Source organism: Lytechinus pictus, chromosome 4 (genome assembly GCF_037042905.1).
Source record: "Lytechinus pictus isolate F3 Inbred chromosome 4, Lp3.0, whole genome shotgun sequence".
NCBI classification, from domain to species: Eukaryota; Metazoa; Echinodermata; class Echinoidea; order Temnopleuroida; family Toxopneustidae; genus Lytechinus; species Lytechinus pictus.
Genome location: NC_087248.1, coordinates 27538157 through 27554891, shown reverse-complemented (window position 1 = coordinate 27554891; position 16735 = coordinate 27538157). Strand labels below are relative to the sequence as shown.

The 16735-nt window shown below is 35.2% G+C and overlaps 1 long non-coding RNA gene across 1 annotated transcript; it reads right to left on the bottom strand.

The window, feature by feature from the left end:
• Window positions 1–4544: 4544 nt before the first annotated feature.
• On the bottom strand, window positions 4545–14902 carry LOC135153998 (uncharacterized). The gene is made up of 3 exons (XR_010293458.1): window positions 14412–14902; window positions 5903–6143; window positions 4545–5530 (listed from the first exon to the last, which is right to left on the bottom strand). It is a non-coding gene; the product is annotated as an uncharacterized LOC135153998 (long non-coding RNA).
• Between the last annotated feature and the right edge of the window lie 1833 nt (window positions 14903–16735).

Below are 16735 nucleotides of genomic sequence, written 5' to 3'. Positions count from 1 at the left end.
TACATAATCAAACAGATACGGTACATACAAGAAAGATAATTATATTAGATGGATGGAGTGATGGATAGAGAGATAAATTATAGGTGGTTATATTAATAAAACATAGACATTTAGATAGAGATAGAGAGACAGACATATAGATAGACAGACTTATAGATAAAGAGATAGATTGATAGATATATAGATAGATAGATAGATGATTGGTGGTTATATTAATAAAACATAGATAAACATATAGATAGAAAGAGAGACAGACAGATAGATAGACAGACAGATAGATAGACAGACATATATATAGATTTGAGAGACAGACATATCATAAAGCTATTACGAGCTATCTCGTAATAGCTTCATGCGTGGTCCTATCGCGTTATGTAAGCGGGCTCTAACTTTCGCCTGGCGGCTCGCCGATCGATGTTAGATATCGTTCCTTCGCCTCAAGGAAGCGATAACAAAGGATTAAGAGAGAAATTGGAAGATGGTTCTCCTTCTCGTGATAGCTTCATGGATAGATAGACAGATATATAGATAGACAGACATATAGATAGACAGAGAGACAGAAATATAGATAGAGAGACAGACATATAGATAGATATATAGATAGATAGATAGATACTATCTATCTATCTATATATCTATCTACAGAGACAGACATATAGATTGATAGAGAGACAGAAACAGATAGAGAGACAGACATATAGATGAATAGAGAGACAGACATATAGATAGATAGATATATAGACAGATAGATAGATACATGTAGATATAGAGACAGACAGACAGACAGACAGATAGATAGATAGATAGATAGATAGATAGAGACAGGCAGATGGATGGATAGATAGATAGACATATCTAAACAGATAGATACATATATATTAGACAGAGAGAGACAGAGAGATAAACAGACAGATAGATATACAATGTAGGTAGATAGACAGACATATGGATAGATAGAGAGAGAGGGACATATTCAAACAGATAGATATATATTAGACAGAGAGATAGATATGTCATGTAGGTAGATAGACAGACAGATAAATATATATGATATAAAAAAGTAATTATAATCTGTTTTATTTTGCAATATTTTAGCTATTATTTGTTAGAATTCTTATAATTGATCGTGGGCAAGATAGCTAAAAAAAAAATCATGTTCACCCGCGGATTCGAACCCCTGCCCGCATGATGGAATGAGAAGCAAGTCTGACGCCTAACCGATTGAGCTAGAATATTTTCCATAGACTTTACACGTAAGCAAAACACGAGAATCTCAAATCCAATCTTGCAAGTAGAATACGGGCATGATCCCGGCATCTGATCGAAAAATAAAGGGACACAACCGAAAGCTTAGAATCTCAGCTACACCATACTAAAAGCTCAGGGATAACTGGCAACAAAAATTGGAGATATGGCTTACGAAATAGAAGAATGTAGAATCTAGTTTTGAGAAAAAGTCATGTCCCATAGAGATTACACACAAAATGAGTAAAAATGACATGCCTTTATTATTTGCAATTTTTGAGGATGATCTGTTTATCAAAATGAAAAATAAAGGGAATAACTCAGGAAGAGTAAGACCTAAGCTACAACATATAAAAAATTGGGTGAAAATTGACCAATATTCACGGAGTTAGAGCCAGATTTGCATAATTATAATGACGTCATAATACGCAAAATGGATATTTTGACTTCCGACGCCATTTTGATGACGTCATAATATAATTGAGGGTCAAATGAGACATGAAATTATAACTCTAGTTCATACTCTATCAAAATATGAAAAAAAAATTGGGGGTCCCCATGCGTTCTGAAGAGCTACAGCGGATTTTCTATAGGCATGTTTTTGCCCATATATGGCCTATAGTGAGAGCTCGCGCGCACACGTGCTGCAAACTTTAACGGGTGTTAATTTCCTTATTAATGATCGTAGAAGGTTGATCAAGGCATCAAATTGCTCAAAATTATATTATCAATGCAATGATATAAAAAAAACGGTGTTTCTGAGTTGCATTGAGGCGTTACGCGCGGAAACGCGCGCGCATACGTTTGCGCGCGCAATTTTTTGAAATGCTTAAAATGACCTAAAACGTACTCTGTTTTGGTCAAAAAATGATTTTGAGCATTTTAAATTTTTTACGCGCGCGTACGCGCGCGTCGTGGCCTACAGGTGACCTTTGATGACATGACCTGATGACCCTTAATCTGAAGTTTATGTCATGTGAATTTGATTGATTTTTGATAATTGATAATTGAGATATGATTGATAATGTGATTTTACAAAATGGCGTCTAGATGACGTCATCATAACTCGATGACATTGAAAAGCTTATTTTGGCGTTTCCATGACAGACCCTATAGATGCCTTGAAATTCAATTAAATCGACACAGTCAAATTCGAGATATCTTGGCGACAAATATAGCCATTAAAAATAAAGAAAAAAAATAAAGAAAAATCTGACGAAATTAAGAGGTGATCTGTCATAGACAGACCACCTAATGACCCATTCTTGGAATAGGCTAAAACTATTCGCACTCAGGAACATCACATAGTACTATGGCCCTCGGGAGACTAGTACTATGATTTTTTTTTTTTTTTAATCTTTTTCCCCTCCACAGGGATTTTATTGGCAATCAAAAATCAATAGGTACAGAGCACAATGAATAATACAATCACTAATATAAACAATGAACTGACAAGTATAACAAAATAATTTTACATGTTGAAGTCAAACAATAAAAAGATTTTTCAACCGAAACCATCTTTTGTCAAATCTGCGTTGTTTGAAATTAAGTTGGGCAATGAATTTCTCATTTTGATAATAATTGATCATTGAGGATTTAATGATACTGAAAAGAGGAATTGTTTTGTTTATTTTACAATCATATACAGTTTTTCTTACTATAATAAAAATACAATTAAGAGCACAATTGTTTTTTCAAATAAATTCTAATATTTTATTTTCATCTGAAAAGTGTAGAGTCTCACTGGTTTTGGTCCTAATCCAAACCTCTAACTCTTTCCAAATGTGATTAACATGCCTGCACTCCGAGTATAGATTCAAAACCGTTTCGATTTCTTTTCGGCAGAAGGTGCATTTGTTTACTGAAACTAATTTCAATTTGAAAAGCAAATCATTTGTAAATAATATACGTTGCACAACCTTATATTGAAACCAACGCAATGTTACATCAATGGTACAGTTGTACAATGAAAACCCAATGAGCAATAGGATTCCCACCTTTTATCGTTCAGATCAAATATGCACTTCCATTTAAGACTAGTACTATGTGATGTTCCTTTGATGCGAATAGATTTAGCCAGATCCTCGAGTGTCATTGTATATATGTATATATGAAATGACCTTACATTTTGCGTGATAACCTTTTTTTTTCCAGGGGAAAATGTGACCCCCCTCCCCCTTTGGAAAATCCTGGACCTGCCCCTGTAATAAATTCCTAATAATGGGTACCTTTTTAGCCAAAATGACTCATAAATATAAGTATGGGTTTTGAACCTTCAGCCGCACACCCCCGTCCAAACCAAACCTAAGTACCCCCCCCCCCCCCCCCACGGACTTTTACATGTAGCAATAAGCAGTGATTCACATGAAATAGCAGGCTTGATTTTTATTGTTATCCCTTGTCATGCCTTGGGAAAGTGTGGAGAAATAAGTATGAAATGTGAATCACTTTTAAATGAAAAAAAAATTAATAAAGAAATAAGGTTGGAGGTGTATGAAAATAGCTTTTGGTTTATACAATGGTTTGTTTCATCTTATGTCCTCAGATCCAGCCGGCACAAACAATCTAAAATTTATGTTTATCTAGGCTTAAAGGACAAGGTTAACCCCCCCCCAAAAAAAAAAAAAGTTGATTTGAATAAAAAGAGAAAAATCTAAAAAGCATAACACTGAAAATTTCATCAAAATCGGATATGAAATATGAAAGTTATGACATTTTTAAGTAATGCACATCCCGGTTGGTATGCAAGTGAGGAGACTGATATGTCATCCACTCACTATTTCTTTTGTATTTTATTATATGAAATATGGAATTCTATTTTTCCCTCATTGCCAAGTGAAACAATGATTAATTACTCCCTGAACATGTGGAATTAGCATTGTTTTATACTATATGATTCCGTCAAGTTGGTCCTTATTGTCAAATTTATAAAATATATATATATATATTCTATAATTCAAACAATAAAAAAACAATAGTAATAGTGAGTGAGGGGCATCATCGGCTGTCTCATTTGAGTTGTGCATATCACTGTTTTGTGAAAAATAAGCAAAACTTTAAAATGTCACAACTTTCTTATTTTACATCCGATTTTGATGAAATTTTAAGCGTTTTGCTAGTTTAATTTTGCTCTATATATTCAAATCAACATTTTTCTGGGGTGGACTTGACCTTTAAAATTTTTATTTAGGGAAGAAAAAAAACGTTATAAAAAGTTAATTTGTATCTGTTTTTATTTCCATTAACCAGAAATGTCTCCCAAAAGATCAAAATGTTCAGTGCAGTTAGGTCTTTTTTTTGCTGTTTTCCATCGACACACTGAGCGTCAAAATCATCATTTCTGCGCCAACCGATTTCTGTGAGCTTTACAAAAATGGACAGTGCTCACCCAGGCATAAGAATACATCAAAAATATACTTTCATCTGATAGATGAAACCAAACCCTAAGGATATATGGGAAAAAATATCCATATGTTGTATAATTTTCAATGTGGAAGACTTTATCCTAGTATTAACGTTTTATTGATATGCACTGTATGAGAACTGTACATTTATTTATCATTATAAAGACATTTTTTCTTCACTACTTTTTAAATCTTCTTTTATTTTGGTTATCAAAATGCAGTATAAACACACAAACTATCCGTTAGAGATGATAAAATATTAATGGGTTACTCACTTTGACAGCCATTTTCAATTCAAGGGAATTTACAACTCTTCTCTATCGCTGTAAGTTTTGGGATCTGTAGGTTATTTTGATGGTTTGATTTATGTTGTCTGAAAACATTCATCCTGTATTTATTTTCATATACATGTAGGTATACACAAGTGAGAGCAAGCAATTTAGAAATTTCAAAGCATTAGAGTACATTAAAAAATTCGAGGGGAGAGGGGGGTGTCGGTAAATTGCGAGTATATAATTACCAAAGAATTGATGCTCCATTCCATCTGACGTGTACTGCATCTCACTTTGCTGAGATGGATTTGAGACGTACATGTATTTGGGACTACTTTGAAACGGTTTTAATACACATTGTTGACCCTTTACCAAACCCAAAGACAAGCTTTGTTGCTGTCTAGATTTTTTCCTAGATCTATTCAATTCACCCTGGTGTTGGGGTGGAATCGGCCATCAAGGACATGTACATACCTGGTAAGCTATCCAGCAAATCCCTTTGTACTTCACTGACGCTAGCTGAGGGTTGATCAGGGAGAGAACTGTTGCCTTGGAGTAGGGTACTGTCTTCTTGACTCTCGTCCCCTTTAAGTCTCATTTTGGTCATTGCTAAGGGAAAGAAGATCAATATAGAGGTCAGCTATTGCACACAGATCCCCTGCTACTGATTGTTGCTCTCGGAATCACCTAATTGTTTTATCATTCTGATAGTGTCCTCCATAAAAAAAAATAATAAATTAATGGATATACAGGCACAACACCTAAATGAACAATATATCTTGATCATATTAAGTGAAAAACTATAGAAGACACAATGTTACACAGGTAAATCAAATTGTACTTCTAATTAATTCACACTATCAGTATTAAGTTCGCAGCCCCACAAGCAAAATATTACCAAAAGACAGGTAAATATTTTGTGATCATGGAATAAGGAATGTTTTCTCATCTCATCAATAGTTCTTGTTTATTCACACCGACCTGTGGCTGCATCCATGACAGGAAGAGCTTCTCTGTTTCCCGGTGTCCCTTGGGGATCGGTACTGGGTCCTTCAGTGTTCTCATCTTTTGACTGTGTTGATCCATGCTTTGCAGATGCTTTAGGCCTCTTCCTATTTCGATGTGATCCCCTGTTCTTAGGCATGGTGGAAACATGAAATGGGATGGGTTCAGACTGAGCTTGCAGGTGACCAGCTACTCTTAACACAGATATCCTCCTGCTCTGCAAAGATACAGAAGAGAGAAAAGTTCAACTAAGGTTCATTTTGGCTTTAGTTTGGTACTCATCTATTAGGTGTTTACCCATGTCAAGCTCAAGTTGACATACTCTTTTTAATACTCTTCTTTCTACCCTTTTTTGTCTTTGTTTTTTTGAAAATATATTTTTTCACTACTTGAAAAATCATAATCGGAGGAAGATTTTTTTTTAAATTTTATTATTCCTCAATGTGCAGTCTGTCACTGCATTTATAATAAAGAAAGTTTTTAGCTTTACCAGTCCTTTAAAATATTTTCAAGTCTTATACATGAATAATATTATGAACCAAGCTGCAAGCTCACTAAGCTTCAATTTTTATATAATTAAGTGTTTCATTATATCAACATAACAAATAGAAGCAATCACTAAATCTAGTTACAATTAGGAGTGGGCTATACATGTACATGGGTCAAAAATACTGTTTTTGTTTTTTCAATATGGGAACAGTCTTTTTTTTATTGCTTGTAATGTATCTCAACATGAAATGACAATATTTTTTGTCTTGGGTCCGAGAAAAAAGTGTGCTGAGCAAAAATCCAAAATGGCCGCCGAAACCCCCCAAAATCACATGTTTTGTCACAAATTCTTTATTCGGTGGTCTTTTTCTTTGGTTTTGGTGTCCATTCATATGTTTTAGGGAGCAGGCAATTTGTTTTTCCCCAAATTAGTACTTTTAAACCATTATTTGTAGAGTTAAAAGGTGATTTTACTTAAATTTACCAATTTTTATAGCCTTTTTTCAGCCCAAAAGTAGATTTCATCATCTTGTGGTTCTTGGATATTTGACGATACCTCTTGAACAGTAGCAAGCAGCTTCATATAGCTATATTGCTTTTATTCCTCTAACTTCTTGGTATCCCCTATTTTGCTCACTCATGTGTGAATGAGAAATAATCTCAGTAATTTCAGATGAAAGAGGAGAATCTAAGCTTGACAATGGTAGGTCATTTGTCTATTGTATTTGAGATTAAGCTATGATAAATCATCAATAAATCTCGGTTTTGTTTTTTGTGGGACACACTGTATAGCCCACTCCTATATTACAATACTACAGGATAATACTAATAACATACTAACAGAAATAATAGTAATAATACCAACAATAAAAATAAAGGCCATGATGGAATCTGACAGATAACTTGACAATTTGAAATAATTTATAGGCCTACAATTTACAATAATGAACATTCACAAACAATTCAAAATGGTTGTATACATATTCCATTTCTTAAAATGTTAAAATGGAATATGGAGGTTTTCCTTCTTTGTAGCCAAATAATGTGTTTTCCCATGTATATCTTGTCTTGAAATTTACAGCATTAGATGAATAATACTTGAGCGATAAAGTTAAGTCATAAATCTGTTAGATGGAACTGGATAACTTATTATGATGGACAAAAAAAGTTTAAGTTCACTACTACTCGATATGGGGCAAATTTCAATTTTTTTCTAAGCTACAAGTCAAAGGTGCCCACCATTGAACTTTGAAGAATGTTTCACAAGTAAAATGAAATTCATGTAATTTTCACAAAAATTTGCACTTAAGCACCAAAATATTCCACAACTTAATTTGTGGGCAATTTTATGATTTTCATGGGTAATTTGCATATTTTGACGGCCATATTGGATTTTGCCAATTTGCAGGAAAATGCTCAAGGTTACAAGAGTCAAGAGTGGCGTCATTCAGATCAGCACCCTCGAATTGACAAGAAACCATAAAAAAACATTGTATATCTAATAAAACAAGGTTCGACCCCGACTTCTCCACTTCACTACCGCTACACTACCGTACGCATATTGTAGTGGTAGTGAAGTGGAGCGGAGCCTTGCAAGAACATCACTTGAGCAAGTTGAGGCCCTATAGTCCAGGAAAAATAACTGATTTTGGGGGTCAACCGCAAACAAATTGCAATAGAATTTTTTTTACCACAATGCATTTCCCTGAAGTCCCCAAAATGACATACTAAAAGTCCAGAAAAATCCCAGTAGTGGAAAGACGTCTAATTTGCATAAATCCAAAATGGCCGCCAAATTTTCAAAAAATTTGAATTTTCGTACATAGATTTTGACATGGAACATGTAATTGCCACAAAATTAGTGTCATATAAGAGAGAAATAAATTTCCTACAATTTGGTACTATTTATAGGGGATAAAAAGATAATTTGGCTGAGATTTTTTAGTAGAAAACTGCATTTTTGTCATTTTTTCCCAAAAATTGAAAATTTTGGAAATACATGATTTTACATAAATCTGAGAAAAATTAAGCAATTACCTTGAAATGTTTCAGAAAACTTTATTGATATACAATTATGATGTGGATGCAATTCTAAATTGGTGTCATTCTTTTTAACAAATTTATAAGGTATCAAAGTTGAATATTCAAATTTTACAAATGTCGTTTTTGTATACATTTTCGTAGACTAATATGTATAACGTGTACAGTACAGTAGTGAAAGATTGTATGCATTTATCTGCGCTTTTTAACCACTTAGTTAAGATTAGGCTTTTCTTTATCAGCTACATAAAAAGGCTGGTACATTAATGCCTACCCCTCTCAGGGGGCTGTCAAAGTCACGCCCGCTGGCTATATCATGCTGTACAGTGTGTATCAAAATAAACGCAACCACATTTCATTCCAAATTTGTGAAAAATTTGTTAGCTTTAAAGTCCAGGAAAAAATACTGATTTAGGGGGTCAACCTCAAACAAATTGCACAATAATTTTTGTACTGCAATGCATTTCCTTGAGGTCCCCAAAATTTCATACTAAAAGTGTTTTTAAAATCCATGTAGTGGAAAGACGTCTTATTTGCATAAATCCAAAATGGCGGCCATCGCAAGAATTTTCAGTAATGTTTACTTATAGTAGTACAAACACTTGTCTGATCATAGCACTTTGAAAAGTTATGATTAAAGCATTTACCTTTCACCAGTGTTATATCTTACCATAGGCTTTGTCTTAAAATTGGGATGCAAGTCAGATTTGGCCTCTGCTGACCTCTAGAGGTCAATGACCTCAAGGTCAACAACCTCAAAATATCAGAAAATTAATGTTTTGCATCATTAGCTCATGATAAATATAATAATAATGCACACACAATTATTATTCAATATTGAATTTCAAGGTAACCTGATATTCTGGAAAGAATTTTGTGTATTATAAATGTTGACCTTTGACCCTGGAGCAATGGAAAAGGTCAATTACCTTAACATATTACAATATTGATACTTAGCATCAGTGGTTTATGATAAACAGGCCTCTCGTGAAAAAAAATACAATACAATTTATTTCAGCACAATGCATTTCCATGAAGTCTCCAAAATGGCATACTAAGAGTCCAGAAAAATCCATGTTGTGGAAAGACATCTAGTTTTTGCATAAATCCAAAATGGGGGCCATCGTGAGAATTTTTCATTTTTACAAATAATGGTAAAAACACTGGTCTGATCATACCACTTTAAATTTTTTTTGTGTCATTTTGCCTCCGACGAAGATTCTGTTAGGATCGAAAGCTTAGGCCCCTTTTTGACTTTCTCACTTAAAAAAAAATAATAAAAGCATTTAACTTTCACCATAGGCTTCATTTTAAAATTCCAATGCAATTCAGATTTGACCTCTCCTGACCTCTTGAGGACAATGACCTTAAGGCCAATGACTTAAAAATATTGATGTTTTGCATCCAAAGTTCTTGATTAGCATCATGTTATATCAACTTGTGTTTGAAATTTGAGGATCTCTAAAGAAATTTGACCTTAAATGTAAAAATATTGTTACTCGGCATCACTGGTTGATATGATAATGTTTTGAGGTAATTGACTTTTCACTTTCCTCAGTAGTCAAAATGTTGAGATCTGCAATCTTTACCCAAATGGTCTGTTTAAAATAACAAAACTATATCATATGTATAGCTGTACGTTTGTAACTCTAGGGGCACATTTCATAAAGAGTAACTTTGCCATTATGGCAACTACCATGGCATTAGGGTTCAGCAGCCTATCGAAATCAAGGTTACCATGGTAGTTGTCATAATGGCAATGTTACAACATTTGTAACTCTTTATGAAACGGGTCCCATGTCTTTTTTGGCTAGTACATTCCTGACCGAGGTTAGAGCATTGGGAGGTATTGAAATGATATATGAAATGCCTCAATTATTTTTTGCACTTATCATCTATGTATACTTCCCGAGAGACTTGCAAGTTTTCCCATCTAGATTGTAACCTGGTGTAGTTGCTCATTAGAAGGGAGATGCAGCTTACCACGATGCTGGTTGGCACTGCACTTCTCTTCCCATAACTTGCGTAATGGTGACTCTGTCAGTGGTTGGACAGAATTAAAAATATGTTTCCTAGATTTTAGGCTTTTTCAGCTAGTTTGGCATCATAGATTTGATGAACGTTATATCTTCGCTGAGAGCTCTGTGGTATAGCTACTGGTCTGCGTATATCAGATGGGCAATACCTGACAGGAAATACAGACCCTTCACATTGTTTTGGCTTTAGATAATTTGTGATAGTCCCACAAGTGTTGTCTAGAGGTAGATGTGTCCAAGACAGCACATGCTCACTCTGTACCAGAGTATTGGTGGAGGAGTTTGTCAGTTCCGGAGAAGGTTATTATGGATCCTCACTTTCCACCTTCACTCTAAATGTGACTGATCAAGGTTGACACCAAGATATATTGCATGGTCGCAGTGCTGGAATGGAATTCAAACCATAGGTTGTTTTGAGTTTCCTCAAAGCATGAGGATTGTGGGGATGAAATAAGCTAACCTTGGTCTTTGGGTTTGAAGACTGGACTCAAGCAAGAACACTACCCTGAGAGAGTCAGTTCTTTTGAATTCTTTGCCTGCTGGTCTTCCTGTTGAGCTCCATAAAGAGATGTCTGTTTTCTTGTAGAAGTTTGATGACTTTGGTCAGATGAATGTCATCAATGATTTGTATAGTTGTACGAGTAGACCACAGTATCAGATGCAGCTGCTAATTCAACAAAATTTTCTACACCCGTTAGTTAGTTACCGTATCAAGTCGGAAGTCCCCAGTGAACTGAGTCTGGTTGAGAACCTAGCCTGTATATTATTTCCAAAGTTAAAAACCAGCCTGGCTAGGAATATGATATGTTGTTCTATAATGGGACCATTTTTTTTAGGATGAGATGCTCAAGTAGCTTGTAGAGATATCAGAAAAGGGTGATTGGCCTGTAGCTTTTAGGCACATTTGGATCTTTCCCAGGTTTGAGGAATTACTTCAGCCTTAATTCCTCACAATTTCTGGGAGATAGGACTGTGTAGCACATTGTTAAACAGGCTGACAAGCTATTCTGAAGTATGGAAGCTTAAGATGTTCATATAATCATCTCGTCATGTCTACATCTCTTAAGGAAAAGAGATAAGATGACGAAATCTTGGATCTCGTCATGTCTACATCCTGTGTGAGAGATGATCAGATGGCAAGATCTTGGATCTTGTCATGTCTACATCCTGTGGGAGGGATGATCAGATGACAAGATCTTGGATCTCATCATGTCAACATCTTTTAGAAGAGATGACCAGATCTGTGATCTCGTCATGTCTACATTTTCTAGAAAATATGATCAGATGGCAAGATCTTGGATCTCGTCATGTCTACATCCTGTAAGAGAGATGATCGATGACAAGATCTGGGATCTCGTCATGTCTACAACTCTTAGGGAAAAGGATAAGATGACAATATCTTAGATCTGATCATCTCTCCCACAGGATGTAAAAAAATGACGAGATCCAAGATCTTGCCATCTGATCATCTCTCACACAGGATGTAGACATGACGAAATCTAAGATATTGCCATTTTATCTTTTTCCGTATGCAGACATGACGAGAAATCGGAGATGATTAAATGAACATCTGGGCGGCAGATCAAAATGTTTCATTTACTCAGAGTGGTGTCACCGTAGCGTGCTACCTTTTCCCTTTTTTGTTCCTTCAATTTCAATATCCAGGTGAAGGCTCCACTGGACTGGTCCCATGGAAGATATCCACATAGTAAACTAGTTAAGTTTAATATTCTAAACGAATTGACCTTTGAAAGTTTCAGGGTCAAAGGTCACAACTTTTAATACTCGCAAATTTTCTCATTTATCAAGGGGCCTTATAAGTTAACGAATTGTTTTGATGCAAAACATAAATTGTTATGATATTCCGACTTCAATTATCATTGCCTCTAGAGTTCAGCACAGGTCAATTCTAAATTGCATCCGATTTTTAAAATGAAACCTAGATGATAAAATATAACAGTGATGACAGTTTACGCTTTAATCATATTCTTAGTGTTATGATCAGACCAGTATTTGTACTACTACGATTAATCATTTTGGATCACTTTTGATGCCAATAAGACGCTTTTCCACCACTTGGATTTTTCTGGACTTTTGGTATATCATTTTGGAGACTTCATGGAGATGCAATGTGTTGAAAAAATAGTATTACAATTTTTACACATTGAGGCCTGTTTATCATATATGCTTAGCGTCAATATTCCAAAATGTTAAGGCCATTGACCCTTTCTAGCTCTCCAGTTTTCAAAGGTCAAAGTTTATAACCCACCAAATTCTTTCTAAAATACCAGAATACCTCGGAAGTCAATATTGAATAATTTTGTTTTCATTATTACTATTTTTATCATGAGCTAATGATGCGAAACATCATTTTTTTTTTTTGAGGTCATTGACCTTAAGGTATTTGACCTCTAGAGATCAGCGGATGTCAAATCGGACTTGCATCCAATTTTTTTAATGAAGCATATGGTAAGATATAACACTGGTGAAAGTTCAATGCTTCAATAATAATTTTTAAAAGTGCTATGATCAGACCAGTGCTTGTACTAATAATCATGAAAAGTTTTCATGATGGTCGCCATTTTGGATTCATGCAAATTAGACGTCTTTCCACTACATGGATTTTTCTGGACTTTTAGTATGTCATTTTGGCAACTTCATGGAAATACATCGTGCTCAAATAATTGCAATTTTTACACTAGAAGCCTGTTCATAAATGGGAGATGCTACTTGTCAATATTATAAGATGTTAAGGTCATTGACCTTTTCCAGCTCTCCAAGGTCAAAGGTCAAGATTTATGACCCACCAAATTCTTTCTAAAATATAAAGATACCTTGAAAGTCAATATTGAATCATTTTGTTTTCATTATAACCATATTTATTATGTACTAATGATGCAAAACATAAATTTTCTGATATTTAGAGGTCATTGACCTTAAGTTTATTGACCTCTAGAGGTCAGCGGAGGTCAAATATGACTTGTCTTCTGATTTTAAAATGAAGCCTATGGTAATTAAGATATAACATTGGTAAAAGTTTCATGCTTTTATCATAATTTTTGAAAGTGCTATGATCAGAACAATGTTTGTACTACTATCAATAACCATCAAAAATTCTTACGATAGCCGCCATTTTTGATTTATGCAAATTAGACCTATTTCCACTAACATGGATTTTTCTGGACTTTTAGTATGTCATTTTGGTGACTCCATGGAAATGCATCGTGCTCAAATTAATTGTATTGCAATTTTTACACTAGAAACTTGTTCATAAATCAGAGATGCTACTTGTCAATATTCTAAGATGTTAAGGTCATTGACCTTTTCCAGCTCTCCAGGGTCAAAGGTCAAGACTTAAAACCCACCAAATTCTTTCTGAAATATCAAGATACCTTGAAAGTCAATATTGAATCATTTTGTTTTCATTATAACCATATTTATTATGTATTAATGATGCAAAGCATCAATTTTCTTATATTTAGAGGTCATTGACCTTAAGGTCATTGACCTCTAGAGGTCAAATATGACTTGTATTCTGATTTTAAAATGAAGCCTATGGTAAGATATAACACTGGTAAAAGTTTCATGCTTTTATCATAATTTTTGAAAGTGCTATGATCAGAACAATGTTTGTACTACTATCAATAATCATAAAAAATTCTTACGGTAGCCGCCATTTTGGATATATGCAAATTAGACATCTTTCCACTAAATGGATTTTTCTGGACTTTTAGTATGTCATTTTGGGGACTTCATGGAAATGCATTGCGTTGAAAAAAATTCTATTGCAATTTGTTTGCGGTCAAACCTTATTTTTCCTGGACTACTAGGCTATATTGAAATTCGCACTAACAGTTAGTGGCTAGTGCAATGATGGGTCAATCTCCATTCCATTCTCAAAACTAAATTGCACAATTTACCGTTTTCTTGTGAGTGTCACAGTGTCAGATCAGGTTGAGTAGATAGAGCTTGCCTCTTTCCATTCTTCTGGTACTCCTTTTCGAACTAGCTTCAAGTTCAAGGGACCACCATTAATGTTACACAGTGGTTGTGGCCACTCACACAAGCATGCGAGGTGGTTGTGGCCTGGCTTGCTCCTGTATAGAAATGGCCGCTACAAGCGCACTGCTTTGCGATCGAGCGAAGGTCCATGACATCACTATCGGGGATTCCCCCATACACTAGTCGCGGGGAAAACCCACCGTGGGAAAACCCAGGGCCCATTCATCTGGAAGGTAGTACTTATTTGTTCGGAAATCCCTTCACTCACTCAATAAATGCGCAATATATGGTATACCATGAAGCTATTAGAGATTGGGTATACAACCATGGAGCTATCCTATCCCTATAAACACAGTGTTAATAGCTCCATGATACAACCCATACACCAGGATCCCGTCTTACAAAGAGTTACGATTGATCCAATCAATCGTAACTCTATGGAAATCCATCGGTGTCAAAAGTTTCTACAGGAAAATTTGCACAATGTCTTTTGTAAACAAAGAGAAGCACAGCAAATTTTCAAGAAAACATAAATATACATCATAGTAAGATAATATATTGAATTAACATGCATAATACATGTTGATGTTCCTGGCTTTCCATAACTGCGATTGATTGGATCAATCACAACTCTTTGTAAGACGCGGGCCCCAGTACCCCTTATGACCGTAGGACATACGAGTGAGTCGGGTAGGGCTTTTCGAAGAAATAACTACTAACGTCCTGGGCCCCGTTGTACAAAGAGTTACGGTTGATCCGATCAATCGTAAGTATGGAAAGCCACCAATTCAACATATGAAATGCACTTTTTTTAACAAACGGTTTGTTCAAAAAAATTCTAGATATGAATGCATATCCATAAATTCATTGATTTCTTGACAATTTGGGGTGTTCTCCTTAGATTACAAAGGACATTTTGCAAATTTCCTGTAGAAAAAATTATGACACTGATGGATTTCCATAGAGTTACGATTGATCGGATCAATCATAACTCTTTGTACAACGGGGCCCAGATCTAGACTAATTCAACACCCAATAAACCCATTTTTATACCACGCTTAAATCATTTAGACACATAACAATACAGGAGGGGCCGCGGAAGCGGGGCCCGGGGCTGGATGGGGGGCTTCAGGAACCCCCCCCCCCACACACTTTTTTCCAAAACCGTGTACAAAAACGTAAAAATGACCATAGGATTGTGATTTTTTGCATGGTCAGCCCTCCCCCCCCCCCCCCTTGAAAACCGTTCCGCGGCCCCTGCAATACATCTTTATACAGAGCAGAATTAGCAGCCATTACTCTCTTTCACTATATTGGTTAAACTAATACAGGTACCAGGATTATACTCACAGGAGCAGTTATATTCTGTGACTCTCTTGGAGCACTCCCACTAGAAGCTTTGAAAAATAACAACGAAGAACAGTTCATTTATGAGTTGTTGATGCTCCAGACACAACTTCATCAAAAAGGAATACATATTTGTTATGAGTGGATACCTGGGCATTAAAATGAGGTTGTAGATAAGGCCGCTAAAGTGCTTGAATATATCCTACAATCGACATCCATAACACACTAAACAAAAGAGAATCAAATAGTATGATCAAATTCTATTACATGCAAAAATGGCAAAATAGATGGGAGGACGAAACTGTATCCCCTTAAAAAGAATCCAAAAATATGTAGCAGAAACTTTTAAATATTCTTTTAACCACAAGAATAGTGAAATCATGTTACATAATGGTTAGTCGCGTGCATTTGAGTGTTCGAAAGTCAACACACAGCTTCAACGCAGGGAACAGTGGTTTCATGAACGTAATATTGCAGAAATCCATAATCTCACACCAGATTGATAATAGTGTAAAAAATTTGTCCAATTCCATTAATTTGATGTAAATATTATTACAATAGGCACCAGTTACGTCTAGCTGTTCATTTGAAAGTGTCCATGTTCACAACTCTTGCTATGGCAAACGTTCTGAAACAATATTTTCGAGACACTGGCACCTTTGTTTTCCCACTGGAATATCCGTAAAGGTAAAAAAAGGTCGAGATTGATTGTCATCTCAATGCTAAATAGATTACCTACATATTGATGTTTATAATACTTTAGGAATGGTATGATGGTTACATCTCATTTTCTCCCAAACTTTGAGATCGAGCAGGCAGAACATGGCATATTTTTGTGTACAACGTCACGTGACTAACGTATGATAGTTTCCGTTCCTAGACCCTTTTCATATGA